This window comes from Taeniopygia guttata, chromosome 7, assembly GCF_048771995.1.
Source record: "Taeniopygia guttata chromosome 7, bTaeGut7.mat, whole genome shotgun sequence".
NCBI classification, from domain to species: Eukaryota; Metazoa; Chordata; class Aves; order Passeriformes; family Estrildidae; genus Taeniopygia; species Taeniopygia guttata.
Window position 1 is genome coordinate 3,472,304 of NC_133032.1, and position 24,708 is coordinate 3,497,011.

The following is a 24,708-nucleotide window of genomic DNA, read 5'->3' on the forward strand; positions in this document are numbered from 1 at the left end:
TGCAGTTGAGAGAGGGTTCTATGCTTACTGCCTTTAAAAATAAGTTGTGGTAGTGAGGTTGGCAAGTCCTCATGGGAGCTGATCTCTCCTGAAGGTACGAATCCAGTCCTAGGCTGGGTTGTACTTTAGGAAGCTGAACGTTACCCTGAACAAGTGTCCTGCCTGACAGTGAGAAGCACAAGGTGTTTTGGCCTCTAAGAAGCAAAACAGAGAGCCCAAAATGAGAACAGAATATAGAATCAGATGTGAGATGAATTTATAATTCTGGCTATTTTGGTGCTTGCTAATCTGGTGCTTTTGCTGGCCCAAAAGGTGAAGGTAAAGAAGGCTAGGCTGGCAATTAAAAGTGAGAAGCTTGGGGGAGACTTAAAGTTTGGGGCTACTTGCTGTTTGTGTGAGCCATGGAAAATATTTTGTGAACAAAATTTTCCATTAGTATGGGGTTTGTGAATAGTTCAGGATTATTGCAGATCAAATTTCAGAGAGAAGCACCGAAGCATCACGAGCTCCGTGATTTTCCAGCTCTTGGTGCGTTCATTTCTGCGTGCTGGTGTTTTGGGGAGGGAAGGGGGATTCTCTGGGACCTGAGCTCAGCTGAGTCAGCTTTATTAGCACTGCACGACTTCCTGAATTGCTGCCGAGGAAATATGTGCTGTTGACTCAGAAGTAAGTCTGTGATGTCTGGGGACAGGGTCAGTGAAGCGGATGCCTGAGTTCCAGCATGCTCCTGAGGCTGTGAATCACTGTGACAGATGAAGTGAGTGAAAAGTGCCATTTTCTTAAAAAAAAGAAAAAAAAAAAAAAACAAAGAGAAGGTAGAGGAAGGCCCCAGAGGTCACACTTGGTTAGATAACAGGGCAGGGTGGAATTTGTGGTTTGCATCATTAAATTTGGCACTGCCTTCACCTGAGTGTTTCGCTCAGCTGTAAACTCGTGCGTTCCCTGTGGCTCGCTCCTGTAAACTCTGTCTGCACAGCTGCGAGCTCCATCGTGTGCAGAGTCAATTCCTGAACTGCATCCGGACAGCGGAGGATTTTCTGTACGGAATCTTCTATTAAAAACACGCCTACACTCCCCAATCAGCCTTACTTTTCCTCTGCAAACTGCTCATTTGTCTCCGAGCTCTCTGTCTGCCTCGAACATGCCTGTGTGTGTGGCATAGCTTGAATTTTTATGCCAAGGAATGTAAACACCAAATCCGCACAAGACTTGCTGAAGAACTCTGGGGCTCTGGTGCATCATCTGTTTGTTATGTAACCTGATAGAATGGGAACGAAATAGAAACCAGATGTCAAGGCAGAGCAATTACAATTTTTTATCTGTGAGTGTTACAGTAAATGCACTTTGTGTTCCTTCCCCCCCTCCCCGAATGTGGGGTTTTATTTGGGAAAGTGCTGCGGGGGACCTTGGAGCTCTCAGCATGGCTCTTGCTTAAAGACTTTGTTATTCTGTACTTGTGTTCCTTAATGTAATTAGAGTCTGTGTGCTACTCCGGATCCATGAGCCAGCGTATTCCTAGCTGGAAATGAGCTGGACACAAGGGCCGAGTCCCGGGAGAGCCCCTCTGCATGTCCAGCTCTGTGGGTTACACGGTCAAGTCGCACTAAATTTAGCATTCCAAGGGAAGCTGCTTTGCTTGTCATGTTTAAATTTGGCAAGAGAATCCCCTCAGAACAGGTTTGGTGCAGGCTCTGCTGGGGATTCCGGAGCTGGAGGAACATCTGGGAGGGGAGCAGATGGGAGCTGCAGTTAGCTCATTTGCTTCAATTCGCTTATATGACGAGGAGGATAAAAGGGAAAATGGATAATCATTCATTCTCTGTGGTGGGGAAATGGATTCTTCCACCACTAGTGTATCCCAGAGGTTTATCTCTGTTGTCTTCCATTAAATAAGGCAAGCCCTTGGTTGAGAGACGGATTGATGCAAGTCTATCTTGCTCTTCATGTGCATCTCCACGAGTTGAGGGGTGTGTGTGATCTCACCGAGTAGGAGCTGATGGGAGTTTTCCTCTTCCCTTCCCTCATGTTTTTCATCCTCCTTTGCTGATATTTGTTCTTTTGCTGCTGAAAATGTATTTCCTTCTGTCCAGTTAAGCTAGGAAGCCTTTGGCAGCAAGTCCTTGCCTGTGGAGTTTGGGATTGGGTAAGGCCACAGGGGTTGGAGGTCCAGTTTTTCTGTGGGAGCAGAACACATTTTGGGTATCCCTCTTTTAAGTACAGATAACTTCAAGAAACAATAAACCCTTAAATGAGTTGTACATTCCAGATAAAGGAAGAATTAAAGGTTCTTGCTCCTCCTAAACAGCAAGTTTTTCCCTTAAAACCAGCAATCAAGGAGAAGAGATCAATGAGAGCGCTTGCTGCCAGCCATTCCCAACAGCATCCAGTCTGTGCCACCTCTCCTTTCAAGGACAGCATGGAAAGAGGACTTGGGTGTGTGATAGGTCACTGCTCAACTCTGCCAACACCCAGTAGCGACTTCTGCATGTTGCCCATGGAGTCTAAGCTGAAATTGAAGATTTAACTGTTGGAGACACTTTTCCCCGACATGAAGCATTTACAGAAAACTTTACAACTGCAAGGAAGCAGCACAAAGTCCAGAATCAGGTGTTCCTAGCTTGGAATTGCTTCCTTTCCAGCTCTCCTTCTGGAGACGAGGAGACTCAGGAGGGACCTCACGGCTCTCTACAAGTGCCTGACAAGAGGTTGTGATGAAGTGGGGGTTGGGCTCTTCTGCTGTGCCTCAACTTAAAGGATGAGAGGAGGTGGCCTTTCAGGGCAGGTTCAGATTGGGTATTGAATACTGGATATAGGAAAAAAAAAAAAAACACTGGAAAGGTGGTCAGGCATTGCAGTTAGTTGCCCAGGAAGCTAGTGCAATCTCTGGGAACATTCCAGAGGCACCTGGGGGTATCACTAGGAGCGATTATGTTGGTGTGTTTATATGTTTATATTGGTGTTAGTGGGTTACGTTGGTGGCGCTGTGTTGGTGTTTGGACTGGATGATCTTGAAGGCCTCTCCAACCTTGAAGATACTGTGATTTTTTTTTCTAAACGGAGATCATGGAGAGCCCAGATGTGGCCACCATGGAGACCATTCCTTTGGGTTGGTCACTGTGGATGTTTGACCAGCTCTCTTGTAAAGGTGCTGGTGTTCTTCTCACGGAGCTCTGTGCCGAGCTCCATGCAAACGCTGCTGTGTCATTGACACCAGGCCTTAAAACCACGGGAGTGCAAAACGGGAATGTTGGCCAGTGGACAGGAACAGCTCCCTTCAGTGTCAGCCGGAGAGGCCTGGCTTTGAGAAGGAAAACAGATCCATCACGGCAGCGTTGGGCTCAGCTCCTGTGCTGTGTTGGTCCTGAGCAGCCTCTGTGAGCCCGGGGCTTGTGCTGGGACACAAGTGCTGGCAGTGGCACTCACATGTCCCCAGCTCCTACTATAAAAACAGCAGCTCCGCCGACAGCGACCTTCAGCATGGCTCCCAATGTTCCCCGTGTTATTTTTAATCTGTCTGGGTAAATTTCCAATACAAAGACCAGTGCCAATCTGATGTGCTCGCTTTTCCAAATTCTTATCTTTTGCTTTCTAGTGCACTGATGCATCAGATAGAACAGCAAGTTTCGGTAAAGCTTTGCTTGTATGGCCACAGCACCACAGAGAAATAAATATTTCAGCTCTGTTTTACTGCTAAATACATTTATTTTCCAAGAGGATTTTTTAAGATGGGTTTTAACAATTGTTTTTTCTTTAAAAAAAAAAAAAAGCTTGAATTGTGGTTTAAAAATAGCTGAAGGCTGTACTTTGATTAGGTTGCTGTGGCACTGACGTCAGCGGGTGACATTTATCTCTGTATGGATTTGTCGCCCTGTTGACTAAGGCTGTATTTACACAAATGGGGATATTTCTGTCTGCTGTGGGGGGAACCAGCAACAGCTCTGCCCCAGTTGTGTCCTTGCCCTCCGTATTCCTGAACTCTGCCTCTCTCCTCTGCTACTTCATTCTGTGCTGCAGTGGGGATTTTTTGAAGTGTTGGAGGGCAGTTTTAGGTATTCATGTTGGGTGTAGGCATGATGATGATGATGATGATGATGATGATGGCTCGGTGGAGAAGGACACTGGCAGAGAGATGCTGAACTTGCCTTGGTAAAGCATCAGGTATGAGCCTGGGTGGGTCCTGGCTGGATGGCTCCATGAATAGACAAGTAATGGATATTCTCCAAATAGGAATTATAGAAAATGGGCCCTGAACAAGTGAACTAAATGGGAAAAAGGAAGGAAAAGAACTGAACAGTTTCAGCCCAGCATGGCTTTGAGTGCAGTATATTTCTCTGTCACTTATTGAATGTTTTCATCCAGCATAGTTGCTGTAATTCACTTTTTTTTTTTAAGCTTTAATTATTGCTCTCGGGGTTTCCTTGTCCCCAAATCCCACTGTTCCAACAGCAGCAGAAAGCACTAAGTTTCCTATAAGCACTCATCTAAGATCTAGTTCCTGGAGCATAAGGTTACCCAAAAGGAAGTTTCCATAGAATACCAGAATGGTTTGGGCTCGAAAGGACTTTAAAGCCCATCCAGTTCCATGGGCAGGGACACCTTCTATTATCCCAGGCTGCTCCAAGCCCCGTCCAACCTGGCCTTGGACACTGCCAGGGATCCAGGGGCAGCCACAGCTGCTCTGGTCAAGTTTTCTCAAAGTTGTGCCTGTTTTAGGGGGATGCACTTGGAATTAGTTTTAATTTATCCCTGACACCAAGACACTAATAAAGGGAAACCCCTAGAAACAAACTTAATTAAAGGCTGATGCAAATTAACTTGCAGACTTTGTCAATTTGTCGCACTACTCCAGTCTGTTTTCCAAGGAATTGTGGGTTGAAATCCGTGAGTCTTGTCAGCGTGTGGGGAGGAGGCAGCTGATGCCGGCTGGCTTCAGGAAGGCACGAAATGTGTTTGTGTCTTCTGGAGCTGTGAATTAACTGTGGGACTCCTACGTGATGGGCAGCCAATCACGGATTTGGCAGATTAATCACACTGACTTGTGCAGAGCTTTTACCTGGCCCTCATCCCGTGGCAGGAGGGAAAGGAGCACTAATTAACATCCTGGACACAGGGCCTGCTGACACAGGAGTACATTTTGGGGCTGCTTTCAGGCAGCTGGTAATGTACATGTGGAATAGATTTTCCCCAAATTTGATAGTGGATGAAACCTGCAGAGTGAAATGCTGTTACCTCTGCTGCTAACCCGTCTGTATTTGGGGACTTTTCTCAGAAATAGCAATTCTGTGGGCTGCACTCACCTGCAGGCTCACTGCCTCTGCTGCAAATGATATTTTCTCTGTGAGCTGGAGCATGGCACAGAGTAAGCTGATGGTTTCACATCTCACCCCAACGCAGTTGCTCCTCTCTAAACCTCTGTAATCTTCTCTTAAAAAGACAAGGGAGCTGTGAGGAGCTGCTGTCTGGTGGCATCTGTGCTGGGAGGGAGGGCTTGCTTTCATCCCCTGCCACCGTCCCCCCAGATTCCAGCTTTTCCTGTGTCTTGCCTCATAAGTGTCAGGATGAAGACTGTAAGGTCAGTCAATAGTACAGGAATTTCTACTGGCATTAGATATGCTTGTATGTCCAAAACAGATATTGAATATGAATATTTATACACAAATATACCAATGCATATGTGCATTTCCCGTGCAGAAAGCAGCGTCTGGGTGACATCTCTGTCTGTGGCAGGGGGGTTGGAATGAAATGATCCTAAAGGTCCCTTCCAACCCACACCATTCTGTGATTCCATGAGCTTGTCTGCATCCCCAGAGAGGGACAGCAGCCAGCAGTGAGGACAGTACTGGTTAAACACAATATTTTGCATTCACTTGGCTAGGGCTGACTTGAGCTTGCCTTTTTTGTATCTAAAGGAATGAAAAAAGGTCCCCTGGGCACTTGTTAAGATGTGAGGAGGAAAATGCCTTCTCACCTGCTGAGGCAGCAGCAGGATGTGTGTGGAGTGTGTTAGCCTGGAGGTCGAAGGGTTTATGACTCTTTGAGAAGACTCTTTCAGGCTCAGAGGGTGTAGTAATTGATATTTAGGGATTTCTGTTGGGGTAGGACTGCTGTTTTGGTGCTGGCTGAGATCGTCTGGGTTTTAAAGCAGCTGCTGAGGTGAAACCTTGGGATCCCTAATGCAATACAACTGGAAAGATGAATTTTCTCTAGCAATGCTCAGCATTAACTTCTGCAGTTGCGACAGAGGTCAGAGCGTTGCTCAACAGCCCTGCAGCCCTTTAGGTGAGTGCTGGTTTTGCAATGCACAGCCAGCAGAATTAACCTGGGTACATCATTGGGGGAAAACAAAGGCTTGGTGGTGGTTTTCCCCCTCTTTTCCAGCGGCTTCTGCTGTAGATGAAAGTGAGTTTCAGGGCCCCGAGCTCTGGGCGTACAGTAAGCAGGCTGCAGCCTTGGCTCTCTCCTCCAGTTTGTCATTAAATTTTAAAATGGAAAAGCGATAAGGAATCTCTGTGCAGGGAACATTCCTCATACCATAGAGTTAAACTGCAGCTTTTGGGTCCTGCTCTGAAAATCTGATTGACCTGAAAGAGATGAGGTGTGCCCTGGATGATGCCAGATAAATCAAAGTGCTCACATGTGTGGTTATTGCTTCTCTACCTGTTTATAGCAGCTTCCCATATAGCAACGATTCTATCGGAGTCTTTATTTGCTCCGATAGAATCGTTGGAGAATGCCGTGGGGCAGGAGCAAATAACTACTGAAGTAGGAGGAGCCTTCAGAGAAATTGGACTTTTCCAAAACAGAAGCTGGATACAGAGCTTCTCATAGAAATCATCCAAAAGGCTCGTGCAGATAGGCTTAAACAAGGATTTATGGTGAGTGAAACTGAGAGAATTTGCTTTAGGCTTTTTTAAACAGCAGAAGGATAGCATGGAGGGAGATGATGGCTCTCCTCTGCCTGCATCCAGCTGCATGTGACGGCTTTTGCAGCTGTATTTTTGGAACATCTTTCCTGAGCTCACCTAGAATCCCCAGCTCGAGGCACCGCAGCTGCTGCCAGCTCTGCTGCCTGCGAGCAGCTGCTGTATTGACAGGCACGTTTTTACCCTGGGAGAAGCCGGCAGTGTGGAAATGAGGGAGAAACAACTGTTTATATAATCCGCCTGCACAGATCAATTCCTGGGAAAACAAGCTGCTCCCTGTCTGCAGCAGCAGCGGCAGCACACACCTTGAGCTGCTATAAATAGCTCCAGTGCTTCTTCCAAGGGCCAGCTCCAGGGCCTTTGTGTTCTGCTGGGGTGGAACACTGCTTAGCAAACTGGCAGTGATTCCCACCATGGGGAAAGCAGGGACTCAGAGTCTCCCTGCTCCTCAGGGATTTTTTGGGAAAGTGCCCTTTCCCTACTGGATCTCTGCTGTACTGAATTTGAGGGAATTATGGAATAGTCTGGGTGGGAAGGGACATTAAAACGTACCATTCCTCACCCTGCCATGAGCAGGGACACCTCCCACTATCCCAGGCTGCTCCAAGCCCTATCCAGCCTGGACTTGGACACTTCCAGGGATCCAGGGGTGGTCACAGCTGCTCTGGATGCCCTGTGCCAGGGCCTGCCCACCCTCACTGGGAAAGGTTTCTCCCTGGTATCTCATCAAAACCTGCCCTCCTTCAGCTTAAAGCCATGCTCTGTTGTCCTGACCCTCCATGCTTTGTCCCCAGTCCCTCTCCAGCTCTCCTGGAGCCCCTTTAGGCACTGGAAGGTGCTCTGAGGTGTCCCTGGGGCTTTCCCTTCTCCAGGTGAGCACCCCCAGCTCTCTCCTTACCCTAAATGCCAAATTGGTATCCAAGTGATGTAAATGATTGATCAGTCAAAGCTCTTCAGGAATCATATCCCTGACATATCTGGAAAATTCTGTGCAGTTTTACAGTAAATATTTGGATTTGGTGATTCTTTAAGTCGCAGTCAAAGCCCTCTGTACCAGGAACATGACTGGGGTCAGCTCTGCAGACAGTTCCTCGGTGATGGCAATATTTGCTTTATTTGGGTGAACGACATCTTTTTAATCAGACACAGCAGCACAAAATGTACAAACAAACCAGTACTGAGCGTTTCGGCCACACAAAGCGGAGCAGAGCCGAGGTTCTGCAGCCTTGAGCCATGGCATTTGTGGTGATCCCTGGGTTTTAATGGCTTCATCCCACGTTCCTCTCGTGGTCTGGTCACTCATTACACAGGCAGTAAAGTTCTGTTTCTTGATCATGCCGTGAGCTGGAGTCCCAGGAGAAGCTCCTTGGAGCCAGGGGAAAACTCTACTCACTGTGTCAAGGACTCTTCTTTTGCTGACTTCCTGTAAATTAGGATTTGTGTTTTTTACCATAATGGAGACTTTTACCTGAGTGTTTCCATTGGAGGTGGACTGGGGAGTCCTGGGAGAGGTTTGCTGTTCTGCAGGGTCACTTCTTTGGGTGACTTCTCTCTGCAGCAGAACTCTGAGAGCTTAGCAAAACCAAATTTTCTTTCCACAATCGTAATTCCTTACTCTTTCTCCCTTTCTCTTCTCTAATGCTGGACAGAGGGGCCCAAGCAAAATCTTTTAGGGGTTTTGCATTTTTCCTTTTTTTTCTGAAGCTTTTCAACCATCACTCCTGCTTAAAATTTCTAAAAGGAAGCAAAAAGCCAACCCATATTTCTGCTGCAGACTGGATTACTGGAAATCACCCACAGGAGCTCTTCCTGGGTTCTCGGGCTGGTGTCTTTCACCTGGTTTGCTGTTCCAAGATATCCAGTGTGAGATTAGATCCCTTAGTGCTGCCTTTGCTGTTTAACCACCTCTTAATATTGATTGAGGTGGTGCTGTGGAGCACCCTAAAAAAGATCTGCACCCTGAATAGGATTCTCATATTTACAGAGGACGCGATTTATTGTCTGTAATTTTAAAATGTGGCTGTTACATAGACTGGTCCTGTGGAATCCCAGAATGGTTTGGCTTGGGAGGGACCTTAAAGCTCATCCCATTCCACCTCCTGCCATGGGCAGAGACACTTTCCACTGGACCAGGGTGCTCCAAATCCCATCCAGCCTGGCCTTGGACTTCCGGAGATCCAGGGACAGCCACAGTTTCCCTGGGAAGCCTCTGACAGTGATTCACCATCCAATCCCATTGGGCAGCACAGATCCTGAATTGGCTCGATATTTTTAGGATTTCACACAAGCCAAGTCCTGTCATTAGAAGAAGCATCTGAATAGATCAAAGATTTTTGTAAAACTGTTTCTTTAGGGAACATTGCGTGCTGGAAGATTTTGAAAACCACACCAGGTTTAAGGGATCCCTGGCAGGATGAAACCTTTAGGAGCTGCTGCTTCCACTTGGAAAATTATGGAAGGATTATTGGGTACCAAACAGCAAACTAGTTCAATGGCCTAAAGCCATTTAACTTTTAAGACTTTTGATTTTTAAAAATTCTTTTTAAATGACATGATTCTTTTTTTAACAGGGTGTAATTTGAGGTGATTCTTCATCAGCTTGAAGTTTTTGAACAATTACATCACAAAGTTTAACACTGTTGAAGAATACAGGATATGTAAAATATTGACAGGATAAGGGGATTTAAGCTAAAAGAGGATTGATTTAGGTCATACAAAAAAGAAGGATTTTTTACTTTGAGGGTGGGCAGGCCCTGGCACAGGGTGCTCAGAGCAGCTGTGGCTGCCCCTGGATCCCTGGTAGTGTCCAAGGCCAGGCTGGATACTGGGGCTTGGAGCAGCCTGGGACAGTGGAAGGTGTCCCTGCCCTAGAATGAGATGAGCTTTAAGGTCCCTTCCAACCCAATCATTCTGGGATTCCATGCAAACAAGCTGGACAGTGGTTATTCTTGATGATGAAAACTCTGTGGCTATGGTTGTACAAAGTGTGAGACTTCTGATGTAAAATACTAGGAAAAGCTGAAATACAAAGAGGTGATGGAATTGTTTTGAAATAAATTTTTTGGTCTCTTTTCTTGAGGTGTCAGTATGTGCATTAAGCATTCTGTGCAGCTGGGAAAAATGTTTTGTTTTTAATTTTAGCCCTGCTAATAAAGTCTTGTCATGTATGTCAATGAAGCAGAAAGAAAATTACTCTAGAGCTAACTGTAGGTTGTCATTAAAGCTGATTTCCTGCATTAAGCCAAAAACAAGGCAAGATTTCATTTCTGGACTTCCTAAAGATGTTAGTCACGTTGACAGTTTCCTAAGCCCCAAACCCTGAGAGCTACAGATATTTGTGAAAGTATTTGCTCTTGTCTGTACCTTGTCCTGATCTTCCCATGTTTATCTCCTGCTGCCCTCTCTATTTTAAAAATAATTTTCTTCAGCTTCCAGCTGTTGACTCTTGCAGGCAGCTGCTTGTAGGGTCCTGCCTGCAGAATCCCTTCCTGAAATAAGAATAAGAAGTGATCTGTTGTTTGGAGAGCACAGCTGAAGGCACATCCTGCCAGATTCCTGGGCAGCAGTGCTGGGGGAAAACTCCTGCCACGACTGCATGGGCACTTCTAAACTTCAGGAGGGTTTTATCTTTGAGTTGTATTTGGGTATTTTTTTCAACGATGACTAAGGCAGAACCTGAGGAGGGGTGACAACTGCAGTGCTGTGGGATTAAACTTTGTGTGCTTCACTCTTTTGTGGTAATGTGCTCCTGAGAAATCTCTCCTTGTGTTCTGCCCCCCTCCTCCACCTCTATTTTCACCCTCAGGAGTTAGTTCTGAAATGCTGGAGCTGATGGAATGACTTTTCCTTAGGCTGCTCCAGCTGCAGCAGTACAGAGATGTTGAAGGCGTTTTTGAGCCAGGTGGACTGGTTGTGTGGCACTGGAAGCTCTTTTAGGCTTTGCCCTTCATTTAAAATCTCTTCTCCAAAGTGGAGTAGCACTGTTTCCTAGAAGCACAGACTCTCCAGAGCTGGCAGGGACCCACAAGGATCATCCAGCCCAAGGCCTGAGACACAAAGCAGAGCCCACTGCAGGTGCTGTGTCCAGAGGTGTCCGTCTGGAGTGCACTGAGCTGAGATGTTGATGTGGATGTACCCTGCCTCTGGTACTCTCTTCTTGGAGTCTGCCTCTCCCAGGATCCTGGATGCTGCTGCCAGCTTGGTTTAGGGTTTATCTCCAGCTAACCACAAGGCAGAGGTCGGCAGAGGTGAGCCTCATGGAACTGGGAGGGAGCATGCTTCCACTGCTCCTCCTGAACGGAGCTGCTTTCCCTGGGTCACTGTGGGGCAGCTGGGCCCAGATTCCAGCTGGGAAACCCTGGGGGTGCTGGAAGAGGCTTCAGAACACCAGGAGCCAGAGGGCTGTGAGTGATGCATGGATCAGGGCAGCTCTTTGGGAACCTGAGATGCAAACACAAACTTGTTCCAGCAAAGCCAGCTCAGGATCCAGAGTCTTTGGCCTGGATTGCTGTGCTAGCAGAGCTGAAGGCTGAGGAGCAGAGCTTTGGTGCAAGCCATCGGGCAAATCTTGACACCCTTTTCTACCCCTAATCCACTGAAATCCACTTTTCTACCCCAAGGTGTTCCTTGGATTGATGAGTGACCTCAGAAGTCATGGATGTTATTTCGTACCTACAGTCACGTTTGTCTTGAAATGGTTTATGAGAAAATTAGTATGAAACAATGTCTTCAGTTTATTTTGTGGTGTTGGCAGGGTCTTTGTACATTCTCTTTTGTCTCCTAATTATTTGCAGGAATGTAATGGTGTAATTTTCATGAGTTAATTATGGTAGAAGTTTGTTTGCTCTCTTTGTGTGTGGTGCGAGAGCTGCAGCAGCATAGTACCAGCCTGCTGCTGCTGGCAGGGACCCTCCCGTGGCCCAACAGCTCTTTCCCCAGTTCCCACTCTTTTCCAGCTAGGAGAACTAGGTGTTTGCGATCTGTGCCGTTTCTCTTGAATTTGTAAATCTTTTAGGTAAGTTGGACTGAGATTCACAGAGTATGGAACGATCCTTGTGCCATGTGCTCCAGGATGATCCTGCTTTCCAGCCTGACCCATTCTGTCATCCCAGTTTTATCCACACCCTTGGCTACCCTGTGCAGTGCTTCTTGAAGTGCAAGGAAAGTGGGACCAGCTGAGGGTCAGCACAAGAGCTGCAGTTTGGGGCTCTTTCTGAAGGCCGCCTTATGAAATGGGGGAAAACTCTTTTGTCCCAGCCCCAAGCCAGCCTGGCCCTCAGGGGGTAGCAAAAGAGGAGGGGAAGTATCTCTACTGTGTGGAGAGAGAGGGAGTAGGCTGGAGTTGGGCATGGAGAGGTCAGAGCACGTCCGGCTGGGGTGCAGCCACAGGTTCTCCATGAGCTCCGCCGGGATTATGCCTTTGCTTTATTCCATGCACTAATCCTCCCCGCTGAGCTGTGGGGAGAGAGAGGTACAGCGAGCTGCTAACTGCGCATTTGTGTCGGAAGATTTATTACAAGCTGGGAAAATGCAGACTGCCGAAGAGGGGGAATAACCCGTCCCTTGTGTGGAGGAGCTGGTTTGAGCGCGGCCGCGCAGTGCTGAGCGGTGTCGGACACACCGGGAGTCGGGCCGTGCTGGTTTGATGGAGCGCTGTGCTGACAGCCCTGGATCGCCCTCAGCTCCTGCCCTGCTCAGTCAAACCGCACCTAAGGGTGCCTTTGTTCCTGTGCAGCACCAGCCCGGGGCAGCGCCTGTGTTTCAGGGGAGAGCTGGGCACTGGCTGTTCTTTCCCTTCCAGCCCTCTGATGGGTTTCTCCTTGAGCCAGCTCTTACCAGCTCTCAGAGAACCCATCACACCCCAGATAGCTCAGCTGCCTCGAATGGCATAAAATTAGCAGGATGGCTTCTGAAACAGAAAAGGAAAAAGTTAATAAAAGGCAAAATAACAAAGCTCTTACAAAGAAAAACCCCAGCCAGGGGCAAGAGGTTCTTGCTCCTGCTAAAACACTCCACAAAAGCGATTTACTTCCTTTGTTCTCTTCTTTTTCTAGTGAATTACCTTGGCAGGACCTTTTGGCCTCTGTACAATTGGCAGCCCCAGGTCTGAGGTGAGGTCCCCAAGGTTCTATGAACTTTCTTTTTACCAAATTGAGGAGGGAAACTTCTAGGCTTTTTTCATTTTTAAGCCGACAAAGGATAATTTGGTCACTCTGCCAACAGGGGGCACATTCCTACAGCTGGGTGTATAAATTCATCTTGGAATGCACAGATTTGGGTTTGTCTTCCAGAGGCTGATCTGGGAGGTCTCGGTGTGGAAGCATAGGGCTTCTGCCCAAGGTTGCTGTGATGAGTGTTTTTGTGTGAAGGTATGCAGGTTTATCTTTGCATTTCATTACTTGTGGGTTTCAGTTTCTTGTTTTTTTCTTAATAGGAATTTCAATCAAATTAAAATTTCTCCAGGACAACCCTCTCAGGCACAAAGTGGGATTCTTGGGGTTGTCCTGTTAAGGGTCGGGTGCCAGGGTACTGGATGATCCCTACAGGTGTCTTCCAACTCAATAAATTCTGTGACTGTTACAGAATCTTCTTTCTGACCTAGAAACTGTGACTGCCATGGGATCACGAGCCAGGCAAAGGCAGCACCGAAATGCACCTCCCAGCTTCAGGGGGATTGCAAACCCAGAAATAAATCCCATTGGCAAACTCAGCCCTGGGATGGGACACGACTTGATGCTGCTGCTGTGCAGGAAGGCTTTTGGACAGGCACTAAAAACCCTGAAAAACAGCCAAACCCCACAGGAGTCTTATCTGCTCTTCACTTCAAATCTCTGGTACCTTAGAGAGGTCTCCAAGCTGGATACAGAGCTGTTTCTGGGAGCTGGCTGAGGTTTTGTGGGTTCGCTTTGAGCCTGCCTGGTGAGGGCAGATGGTACTTCTCTTATGGTGTGCAAAGAACACTGGAAATCCTTCTCCTTTCTTTTCCACTTCTAAGTAGCCTCTTTCACTTGTAAGTGAGTGTGACCACATTGCCTCTTGTCCTCTTTCGTCCCAGCTTTCAGGGCTGGTAGCTGAGGTCCTGCCCTGCTCCCATGTCCCTGTCCAGGCATTTCCCTGCTCTCCCTTGTCCTAAACACACCCCTGACCCAGTTCATTCCCAAACCACTTCCCTGCCTCTTCCATTCTCTGTGCTTTCAGCCCATTGAAGTCGCTTCTCCTGCTTCCCGTCCCCCTCTGGCACAAATTCTTGTGCTCATCAAAACATTGATCTCATGGGCTGTAGCCTTGCCAGCATAATAAGGCCACTGCTCTTCCAAGCACTTTCCCCCCCCTCCTCTTACAAACAGAGAAACAATTTTTATTTTTATTTTGTTAATTGGGCTTGCTCTCACTATTTTTCAGGCTGAAATTAGAGGATTAATTCCTGCTTTCCCGCTGACAGTTGTGAAAATGAGCTATTTTCCAAGTGTCAGGATGCTGATCCTTCTCTCATTCAGTTCCCTAAGAAGGTAATAAAAGAACTATAAGAATAAATCGCTGTAGCAGATGCAGTACATGGGCATGTGGTGGTCTATTAATTTCCCCATGTTCCACCCAGCTTTTAAAATAAATCAATAAATGTTGATAAAACACTCAAGAGCATGCAGGGTTTTCCCCCTCCACCCATCTTTTCCTGCTCTGGACTCTCCGGTCGTTAATTTTGGCAGATTTTGGACAACCTCAGAGTTTCCCCATGGAAATGAACACTCACAGGCCTGCCTGCCTCATTCTCCACACTTGGGGATCTTGTTCCCAGCTGGTTTTACTCCTTGGAGGCAGTCCCTGGCACAGGCTGTCCACAGGGCAGTGATGGAGTCTCCATCCCTGGAGAGATTCAAAAGACAAGTGGATGTGGCACCTGGAGACATGATTTAGTGGTGGCCTTGGCAGTGCTGAGGGAACAGTTTGATTCAATCATCATAGAGGACTTTTTTTTGATTGTATGACTTTATCAAATAGGTCTTTTCTCTGGAATTTTGTACTGGTCCTTGTCCCTGTTTAAAGGTGTGTCAGAGGTGTTTAGGAGCCCCTCAGGGAGCTGCCCTTCCTCAGCCTGGCTGAGGTGGGAGACAGGACAGGAAAGCCCTCTGGAGTCAGGTGGATCCCTAGGGCAGAAGTTCTGCTTGGGTTTGTGGGTTTTTTTAACAAGTTCTAAATGCTTTATGAAGCACCCCAGTGGATTTCTAGCATCTTCTGACTCACCTTGTCATGCAGGACGAGTGGCTGCTTAACGCCCCAGTGTTTTTGTGAATCCTTGGCCATCAAATGCTGCTTTCCAGGCTAGCCAAGCCTCAGGAACACAGCCTAAGGCCTGAGGGGAGCTGGGGACCTGCCCAGACTGATGCTGCTGCTCCCCTGCCCAGATGTTACCAGAGCTCAGCAGTCACAGCTGCAGGGACTGGATTGTTTTGAAGGACCTGCCAACCTTTGATTTATGAACAGCTGCATTTTGAAATTGGAGATGGCTGCAGTTAAGGCTCAGGAGTGAGGGAGAGGGCAGCCTGCACAAAAAGGTAGGGACACCTTCCACCATCCCAGGTTGCTCCAAGCTCCAATGTCCAACCTGGCCTTGGACACTGCCAGGGATCCAGGGACAGCCACAGCTGCTCTGGGCACCCTGTGCCAGGGCCTGCCCACCCTCCCAGGGAACAATTCGTGCCCAATATCCCATCCATCCCTGCCCTCCTTCAGGTTAAGGCCATTCTCCCTTGTCCTGTCACTGTGTCCCTGTGAAACTCTCCTTTCCTTGCTGTATATCGTGAACTGAACAAGCCGAAAAAGCAGGAGAGGGAATGCTTTTTCCATCCTCAACCAAAGGAAAGCTTTTGGCAGTAATTCAGTGGAAATTAAAGTTCAATTTTTCTATTAGCTTGACTTAAGTGGAAATTGTTAAATACTCTGGGATGTGCTCATTCTCGAATTTAGGACTACACTTGGAAGTTTTTTGAGGATGTTTCTGGATTTTTTCACCATTTTCTGGGTCCTTGATTTGCTCCTCAACTTTTTTAAGCTCTTCACAACAAAAAGTCTTCGTGTTTTTGTTCTTTCACTCTTCTAAGTGCTACTTGTGAGCTCCAACATGTCAATATTAATAGAGAATCCATAGGGCAGGACCTTCTGTTTTATGCTGGTTTAGTGAGTGATGTTCCCTTTTATTTGAGAACTGCAGATGCTTCAAGAAGCATTTTACCCTTTGGCAGCAGAGCTGCTGGAGTGCTCTTGGCGGGCAGGCTGGAGTCTGGCTCCTTGCTCTTCCCAGGGATTAGACAGACAAAAACTGGTGAAAAATTGAATGATAAAATCTCAGGATTTCCTGAGTTGGAAGGAGCCTCAAGGATCATCCAGTCCAGCTCCCGGCCCTTCACAGGACACCCCAGCAATCCCAACCTGTGGTTTCCCAAATGCTCCTTGAACTCTGGATAAGGTATGTATGACTAGAATTTCCAGCTGGGATTTTGACTTGAAACGACAATGGTTTATTTCTGACAATCTGTGTAAAGACTTTTTGTCCTTTGGAAATATAAACTCAGCTTTGACTGACTTCTTCCTGGTACTTCAAAAGATGGGTTTTATTTTGTATTAGATTGTATTAGATGTGCAGAGGGGTTGTTTATTATTATTTTGTTTTAATTAATCCTTTTGCTGGTCTGCAGGCACAGGTGTTTTGCTTCAATCAAAACGTTATGGCAGAGGCAGAAATGAGATGCAGGAGCAAGATGGGAAAGGGAAGGCTTCTGACAAGAAAGCCGGAGAGGGACTTTTCACAAAGCCATGGCATGATGGGATGAGGAGGATTGGCCTTAAGCTGAAGGAGGGCAGGTGTTGATGAGATACTGGGGAGAAATGCTTCCCTGAGAGGGTGGGGAGGCTCTGGCACAGGCTGCCCAGAGAAGCTGTGGCTGCCCCTGGATTCCTGCAATGTCCAAGGTCATTTGGATGGGGCTTGGAGCACCCTGGGATAGTGGGAGGTGTCCCTGCCCATGGCAGGGGGTGGAACACCAGCTCCACACTGGAGCTGTGTCTCCTTAAGTGTGAAGGTCCCTAAACTGTGGGCAAACAAGAGCCACTTGGATTTGTTTGATTTGTGTGTTTCCAAACTTCATGTTCAAATTCCTTTGTGGTCGTTTTTACACAGAGCATCTACTTCTGAGGAGAGATTATTATTTTGTGCATGCAGAATAAAACCCACCAGGCTGTGTTTCTAATGGTGTCCACAGAGTAAAACTAGCTTTGCCTCGTGTGGTTTTATTCATGGTTTTTGATGTGTGTTTAGGGAACCTGGCCTAAAGTGCTGCCCCAGGTGGGAGCTAGCTCAGCTCTCCCTCCCTGGGAGCCACACTGGAATCCTGGGGTCACTTCTGAACCCCTCATGACAAGAGGGACACTGAGGGGTTGGCGTGATTCCGGGGCAGGGGACGGAGCTGGGAAGGGGCTGGAGCCCCAGGAGAGGCTGAGGGAGCTGGGAAGGGGCTCAGCCTGGAGAAAAGGGGGCTCAGGGGGGCCCCGGTGGCTCTGCACAACTCCTGACAGGAGGGGACAGCCAGGGGGATCGGGCTCTGCTCCAGGGAACAGGGACAGCAGGAGAGGGAACGGCCTCAGGCTGGGCCTGGGAAGGTTTAGGATATTGGATATTGGGAGCAATTTCTTCCCTGATCAGGCGTTGGACCAGGTTTCCCAGGGCAGTGGTGGAGTCACCATGCCTGGAAGTGACAAGGTGTGTGGATGTGGCACTTGGGGGCATGGTTTGGGGTCTGTTCTGAAAATCCACATTTCTGTGTCCCCATCCTGGTGCCTTTTTTGCTCTGCCTTTCCCCCATTAGCTAAGGCACAGTGCAGGGCTGGTGTCTCCGGCACTTGTGGCCTTGGATCTGCCTGTGCAGTCACAGCTTCATGTCCTGTGAAGTCCATCCTGCCCATGAACAGCCAGAGGTTTTTCTGAGTAGGAATGAAGTGAATCAAGGAGAGACCAGGCTGGAGGACATCATAGAAACTGAGAAAAGCCCTCAAAACTCCCCTCTCTTCTACATCTCCTTCCAAGCGTGGAGGGAATAACTCAAACTGCCTAAACTAATCTCTAATCCCACACATGTCTTTGGAGCTCCACTTAGCCCCAGATGATGGAGTTTGTGGTGGCAATCACAATTTAAGAAGCAGTACAATAACCTGGCAACCTGTTGATAGTTTGTTGTCTTCTTGGCACACTACAGTTTTTGATTTCTTGGGGTGAAAAAATCAGCCATCCTTTCAAGACTTCAAGGTGTTCTGCTTCTGCTTCCTGCTGTGTTTTTTCAGGACATGGCACACGAACTGAGAGAACTGTGTGCACAGCATGTCCCAAGCTGCTGGAGAAAGCCCCATGCCTGTTTTGGATTTTGGAAGGAGAGAAGGAGCAGCCAGTCCATGGGTTATCCTGCCTCTGGTGGGACAAAGCTCTGCTGATGGCTCTTCTTTGGCTGCTTTGCTCAAAAGCCTATGGGTAGTACTGTGAAGTCTCCCTTTCACAGGCAGAGCTTCCCAAGCAAAGCTGAAACCCAGCTCTTACCCCCAAGCGGGACTTGGAAGGTATTGTTTTAACTAGCTGTGTCCTATTTTCTTACTTTATTTCACCTTTCCTAAAATTTGTGCTGCCTATCTCCCTTCTCACAGTAATTCCACATCCTCTGCCCTGGGACCTGCCTCCTTTGCAGTCAGCTCTCAATTCCTTATCCTCTCTTTAAATTTTTCTAGGTTTTGGTGGCCGACACTGATCAATGGATTTTATTGATGGTGGACAAGACAGATGGAGTGTGCATAGCAGGAGTATTCTAGGAAATAAAATTGCTAAAAGCAGAGGCAGATGCTTCTGATCTATAACACTGTTATACAAATACATTGGTGTCTTGTGCTGGAAATATCAAAAGGCGATTAAATATAAAATATTATGGATCTCACCCATTCATTATAAATGGCAGATGAATTTGTTTTGAGGCAAAGTTATTCCAGACTGTGCATGTGGCACTTGGGGACGTGGTTTAGTGGTGGAGTTGGCAGTGCTGGGCAATGGTTGGGTTTGGTCTTAGAGGTTTTTTCCAGCTTTAATGATTCCATGATTTGGTGGGAGACCAGTGACTGGCAGGATGGCAAGTCTGGGGTAGGAGGTCTGGAAAAGTGACTTGGGGAATGCTGCCATTCCTTGAACTCAGCCTTTCCTCTTTGTGCCTGTTATTTTCCATGTTAATAAATGAGACACATCAAAAGGGGTAATTTAGGCACGGGTGTTCTGTGGCACTGAAGGGCATTTGGGGCTGAGGAAGACAAAGTTTGTGGTACCTTCACAAGCCAAGCCCAGGAATACAAATGTCTGAGGAGGATCATTGCTGGATATCAGCTGGATGTCCTTATCCAAGAGCCTGTTTCTGCTCTCGTGGCCTCACAGGATGGGAGCGCTGACAAATCATGGAATGGTTTGGGCTGGGAGGGACCTTAAAACTCACCCAGTTCCACCACCTTCCACTGTCCCAGGTTGCTCCCAGCCCCAGTGTCCAGCCTGGCCTTGGACACTGCCAGAGATCCAGAGGCAGCCCCAGCTGCTCTGGGCACCCTGTGCCAGGGCCTGCCCACCCTCCCAGGGAAGAATTCCTTCCCAAAATCCCATCCATCCCTGCCCTCTGGCAGTGGGAAGCCATTCCCTGTGTCCTTTCACTCCAAGCCTTGTTAAAATCCAGAGCTTTGGGGTTTGGGTGTGTTTTGTAAGTGGTGGATGTGTTAGGAAAAGCATGCCTGCCTCCCTCTGGAGGCTGGATGGGAGAGGAAGATCTGCTCCAGGCTGGGGTTCCCTCAGCCTGGGAACACACTGAGGCTCTGTGTGGTGCTGAGACAGCTGGGTGGAAGGGATCCACATAAATCAAGGATACCAGGAAAACAAGCACGGCATCTGCAGCACGAAGCAAAGGGAGAAGTGTGAAGCTGGATATGTGATGGGACACTTTTGGAAGTGTCTGGCTTTCCTTCCTTCAGTTGGAAATCCAGCTGCTGGGCTGCATTTTTTTCCCTGCTGTATTCTTCATTTGGAGCATTGTTTGTGCTACCCTTGAACAGTGACTGCTGAAGCTTCTTCACTTGTGTGGGCAGCCTTGGAAGTCTGTTTTCCATCTTTCAGAATATTCCAGCTAGTTAGAGTTCCTTTGTCAATCAATTTTCTCTTGTTTACCAGGGTATTAGGAAGCTAGAATAGAAGCAGTGTGTGTTTTGCCTTAGGAAACAGCAGCAGCCCAGTCACCATTCCAGAAATTCCTCTCAACTTGTTTTTTTCCCTATCTGTAGCAAAGCTCACAAGGATTGTGAACGCTGTAAATGTAAATCTGAAAAGGTCAAACCTCATGTATGCCAGAGACAGGAGTAGAGGATGACAGCGATGCAGGGGTACAGTGAATTTTAAACTGGCTTGAGAACAAGATGCTCAAAAAAGCTTGTCCAAGGACATGCCTTTGGTATCGAGGAGGAGTTTGAGGGAAAGCAGTGAGGATTTACTTGTGTTGCTCGATGGCTTCTTAATGTGCAGCAGAGAGGGATCAAATCACAGGGTGAGGCTGGATATGAGGAAAAGGTTCTTCCCCGAGCGGGTGCTGGGCACTGCTCAGGCTCCTCAGGGAATGGTCACAGCCCCAAGGCTGCAGAGCTCCAGGAGGATTTGAACAACTCTCCCAGGGATGAACAGGGTGGGGTTGTTGAGCTGTCTGTGCAGGGCCAGGGGTTGGACTCCATGGTCCTTGTGGATTTCTTTCAAGATGTTCTCTGTCTCTGTGAAAGGCTTTGGATTGGATGAGTCCTTGTACAGAGCTACAGCAATGCTGGGACCAGTTCTGCCTCGATGCATTTCCGATACCAGGAGTGAGCACCCGTACCCAGTGCTGAGGGCATCTTATCTGCATTGACAAATGTCAAGTGTTTTCAGCTGCTCCTTTGCTCGTGGTGCGCAAAGGATGAACAATTCCTGCTGGCTGGGTGTTGGGTGGGGGATTGAAATGTGGGCCAGAATTTATTTTTTTGGGGAGGCCATTGATTGGCGCTGCTGGCTTGATGGGAATGTCAGCATGGCAGTGCCTCCAGCCAGCAAAAGGCAGAGGATGGATTCTCCATCAGTGGCTGGAGGAAGGCAAACCAGAATTAGCTGTTGGTGTAAAACACTGGAGGATGAAGCCAAAACTAATGGAGATATTTGCTATTTAACAAATTTGTAGTCACTGTGGTTTCTTATTTTAGATAACATCCAGATCGGATAATACGTTCAGGCTCACAAATGTGCACTGGTTCTAGGGAATGAGAAAACTAAGCCTCCTTTTCTCTAGGTCCAGCTCATTCTGGTTTATTTTGTGGAGCCCACTCCTCTATTTGCTGATCATATTTTCAATGTTTTCCCCCTCCCGTGATAAGCAGGGACCTCTTGGCTGCAGAAGCTTGAAAGGAATTCTGATGGATTTCTCGGAGGTGTCAGCTAGATTTGAAAGGCTATGGAAGGCAACATTTAAAACATTTAAGGCGAGAAATGGGAGAGAAATAACTCCAGATTAAGAAAAAAGCTCTGAAAACAAACCCCAAAATGATCCCTTTTTTTGCCTGACTATTTCTGAGTAAATGGTGCCTTAATGAGTAAGTGTCTGAATTTACACTTTTCTATTGAAGTGATGTAGCAAAACCCAACATAATGACACAGAAATGAGTTCAAATGATCTGGAGCAACCTGGGCTAGTGGAAGGTGTCCCTGCCCAATCCAGGGTTCCAACCCTGGGAGGTTGGAACTGGATGAGCTTTAATGTCCCTTCCAGCCCAAACCACCTAACTCGCAATTGCATCTGGAGACCTCTGCCAAGTACTTTTTAGAACATCTGTGTCTTTTTGTAACACACAAAAAGTATTTCATCATGCTGATTTCTCCCTCAGAGAGATCCTCAGGGACTCAGAGGTCCCCTGGGTGTTGAGATTCCTGATTCCCTATGAAGTCTGCCTCCAGACAGACCTGGAGCAATCCACTTATGGAAGTGCAACTCATGAGGTGGTTTGGTGCTGTTTAGCCCCCTGTGAAGGCTGTACCTTGGAGGTAAAAGTTCTGTGCCCTAAAGGAACAGACAACACTCATTAAAATGCTTTTTAGTTTATTTTTTCCTCTTTGTCACATTATTTTGAAAATAAAGTCCAGCGCTGAGGCCACACTCTGGGGTGAGGTTTAGCAGTGGTGCTGAGTTGATGGCTGGACTCAATGATCTGGAGGGCCTTGCCAACCTTTTGTGCAAGTCCCATGATTTTGCATTGGCCTTGTGTTAAGACAAACTCGCTTCTCCTTAGCTTGCTAACAGAAGTTGCTCCTATACACACCAGGAATTAGAAATACCCATTTTTAGAATATGCCGTTCTCATGTTACTGTGTTTAATGCAATTTAAAATGCTTTTACTAAAGCAAATCCCTATTACTGGTATTATCTACTATTACTATATTAGATCGCCATGGAATAATGATCCATTGTGGTAAGGAAAACCCATTATGCATTGTGGGAGCATTTCAGCTTGTGTGAACCCCTTATGTGCCATAGAACCAGAATAAAGGGAATTTTTGAGCGCGAGGGAGTTGTGGATTATGCCGTTCTGGTGGCAGTAGTGAGATTTTCCTCTGTTGGAGCTTTCTGCTGCTTTCCATCACCAGGATGAATCAAAGGAGGTGCTGAGGGTGGGTGCTGGGAGCTGTCCTCTGAGTTGGGATTTGATGGTCTCCATCCAGAGTTCTCTGTAGAAAGTGTTCATCTGTTTCATGGCTCTAGTTTAAGGGCAGTAATTTCCACAGAAATACTTTGTTTGCATATTTTACATTAAAACAGTCTTTTTGATGAATGACTTCACATTCTTATCTTTAGTTAAAAGTAACCCTTGGTGCTTGGAATTTTTGGGGGGTTTGTTTCTTTTGAGGCTGAAGAGCCAATGGTGAAGTTTGGAATATGGTCACTCTGGACATGACAGGTTTTAACTGCATGATCAGTTTAATTGCTGTTTGTTTGTCTACTTCCAGGATTGTTGCACTGATGATTTTGATTTTGACCAAGCACTATCTTCAGTTTTGTTTTGAGCACCCTGAATTAATATGCTGGGACAGGATTTTGATTTCTGGGTACCAGTAATTTTTGGTCCAAACTTTGTGCACAAACTTACCCATTTTTTATGTGCACCTGCTTGAAATCTGAGCAAAGCAAGGAGAAAACTTGTCCTCCTCCCTTTTTGAGAATGAGGGTAGCACTCAAACATGTCATTGTTGTCTCCAGCAGGTGTGGGGTGACTTGCAGGCTGCTCATAAGCATGATCAGCTGGTTTGTGATCCTTAAAACATTGGACAAAAGGATTTTACCCTGATGAGCCAGAGATGTTATACTGTTACAGGCTTGGATATGATATTGTATGTGAAGATGAGTTTTCCATCCTGAAAGATGGTGGGTGTAGGAGAAGGGGCCATGGAGCTCTGGGAAAGGTTGGGGCTGTAAGCCTTTGGAGCCTGACAGCCACTGCTCCATCAAACCAAAGGGCTGATCTGTTTGCTGTTTGCTGACCATCCTGTTTCCATGTCTCCATATTTATTTTCCTCAGTGAAAAATCCCCCCCTTTTTTTTTCCCCTCTACTCTTTCCAATTCTGCCACGTGCTCAGGCAGTTCCCAAGGCCAGAAGGCATCTGCTTAGACCTGAAATCCTGGATGGCTCCCATTGCCAGCAGTGTCCAGGGAGGGCTCCAAGCCTCAGTTTCCTTTGCCTCAGTTCTCCCTGCAGTCTCTGCTGCACACAGGAATTTTTCCTGGGTTAACATGAGTGTAGTGGGTTGCTGATTAAGTGTCCTCATGTCCCTTTTCTGCACTGGAAGGGATCAGAACCTTTGGATGCAACCTGCATTTGAAGTAGTTCATGGAATCATGGAATCGCCAGAGCTGGAAGGGACCTACAAGGATCACAAAATCCAACCCCACATACACCAACAGTCCCACCCTGGGCATCCCTGGGAGTGGTGTTCAAACACTCCTGGAGCTCTGGCAGCCTCTGCCCCATTCCCTAGGGAGCCTGGGCAGTGCGCACCACCCTCTGGGGGAAGAACCTTTTCCTGAGATCCATCCTAAGCCTCCCCAGAATCATCACTTGTGTGGCACAGCCTTATTTAGCTCGTGTGCTAGCCAAGCGTGGGGCTGAAAGGCAATCCATGCTCTTTGCTTCCTATCACATACAGTTTATTCCCTCCTTCCAGGAGGGAGCCTTTTCTTCCCATGGCATCTCATTAGCTTGAATATCATGTCCTGTGAGCATGTGGGCAGGAGCTGGAGCCTTGTTTGAAGCTGTGGAAGAGCCAGGTATCTTTCAGCTGGATTTCTTCCTGACAGTTTATTCATCCAGAGAGAAGGGAGAATTAAGCAGGCTACTGAACCTTCTCTCCTGCCTTGAAAATGTGCTTCACCTCTCTCCCACTGCTGACAATTGCAGATAATTTCAAGGTGCTTCCCCCCCCACCCCTCACTTCATTCTTGTATCAGCAATCAGTTTGTAAAACCTGCTGGAACATTTGGATCAAAGGGGCATTCTGTCTGTGGATTTGTGGCTCTCCAATGGGGATCCGAGTGTTCTGAATAGTGGGTGATTGGGGAGTGGCTGGGTGCCAGCAGCACCTCTCCTGCTGAATGCTGAGGGAGTCCTGGGGAGTTGGCTTTTTTTACTGTGCTGAAGTTCACAGGACCTGTCTCAGCAGAT

General features: G+C 47.3%; 1 protein-coding gene across 7 annotated transcripts in view; it reads left to right on the forward strand.

Moving 5' to 3' along the window:
* HDAC4 (histone deacetylase 4) overlaps positions 1–24,708 on the forward strand; it is a 177,170-nt gene that overhangs the window by 39,058 nt on the left and 113,404 nt on the right. The window lies entirely within an intron of this gene.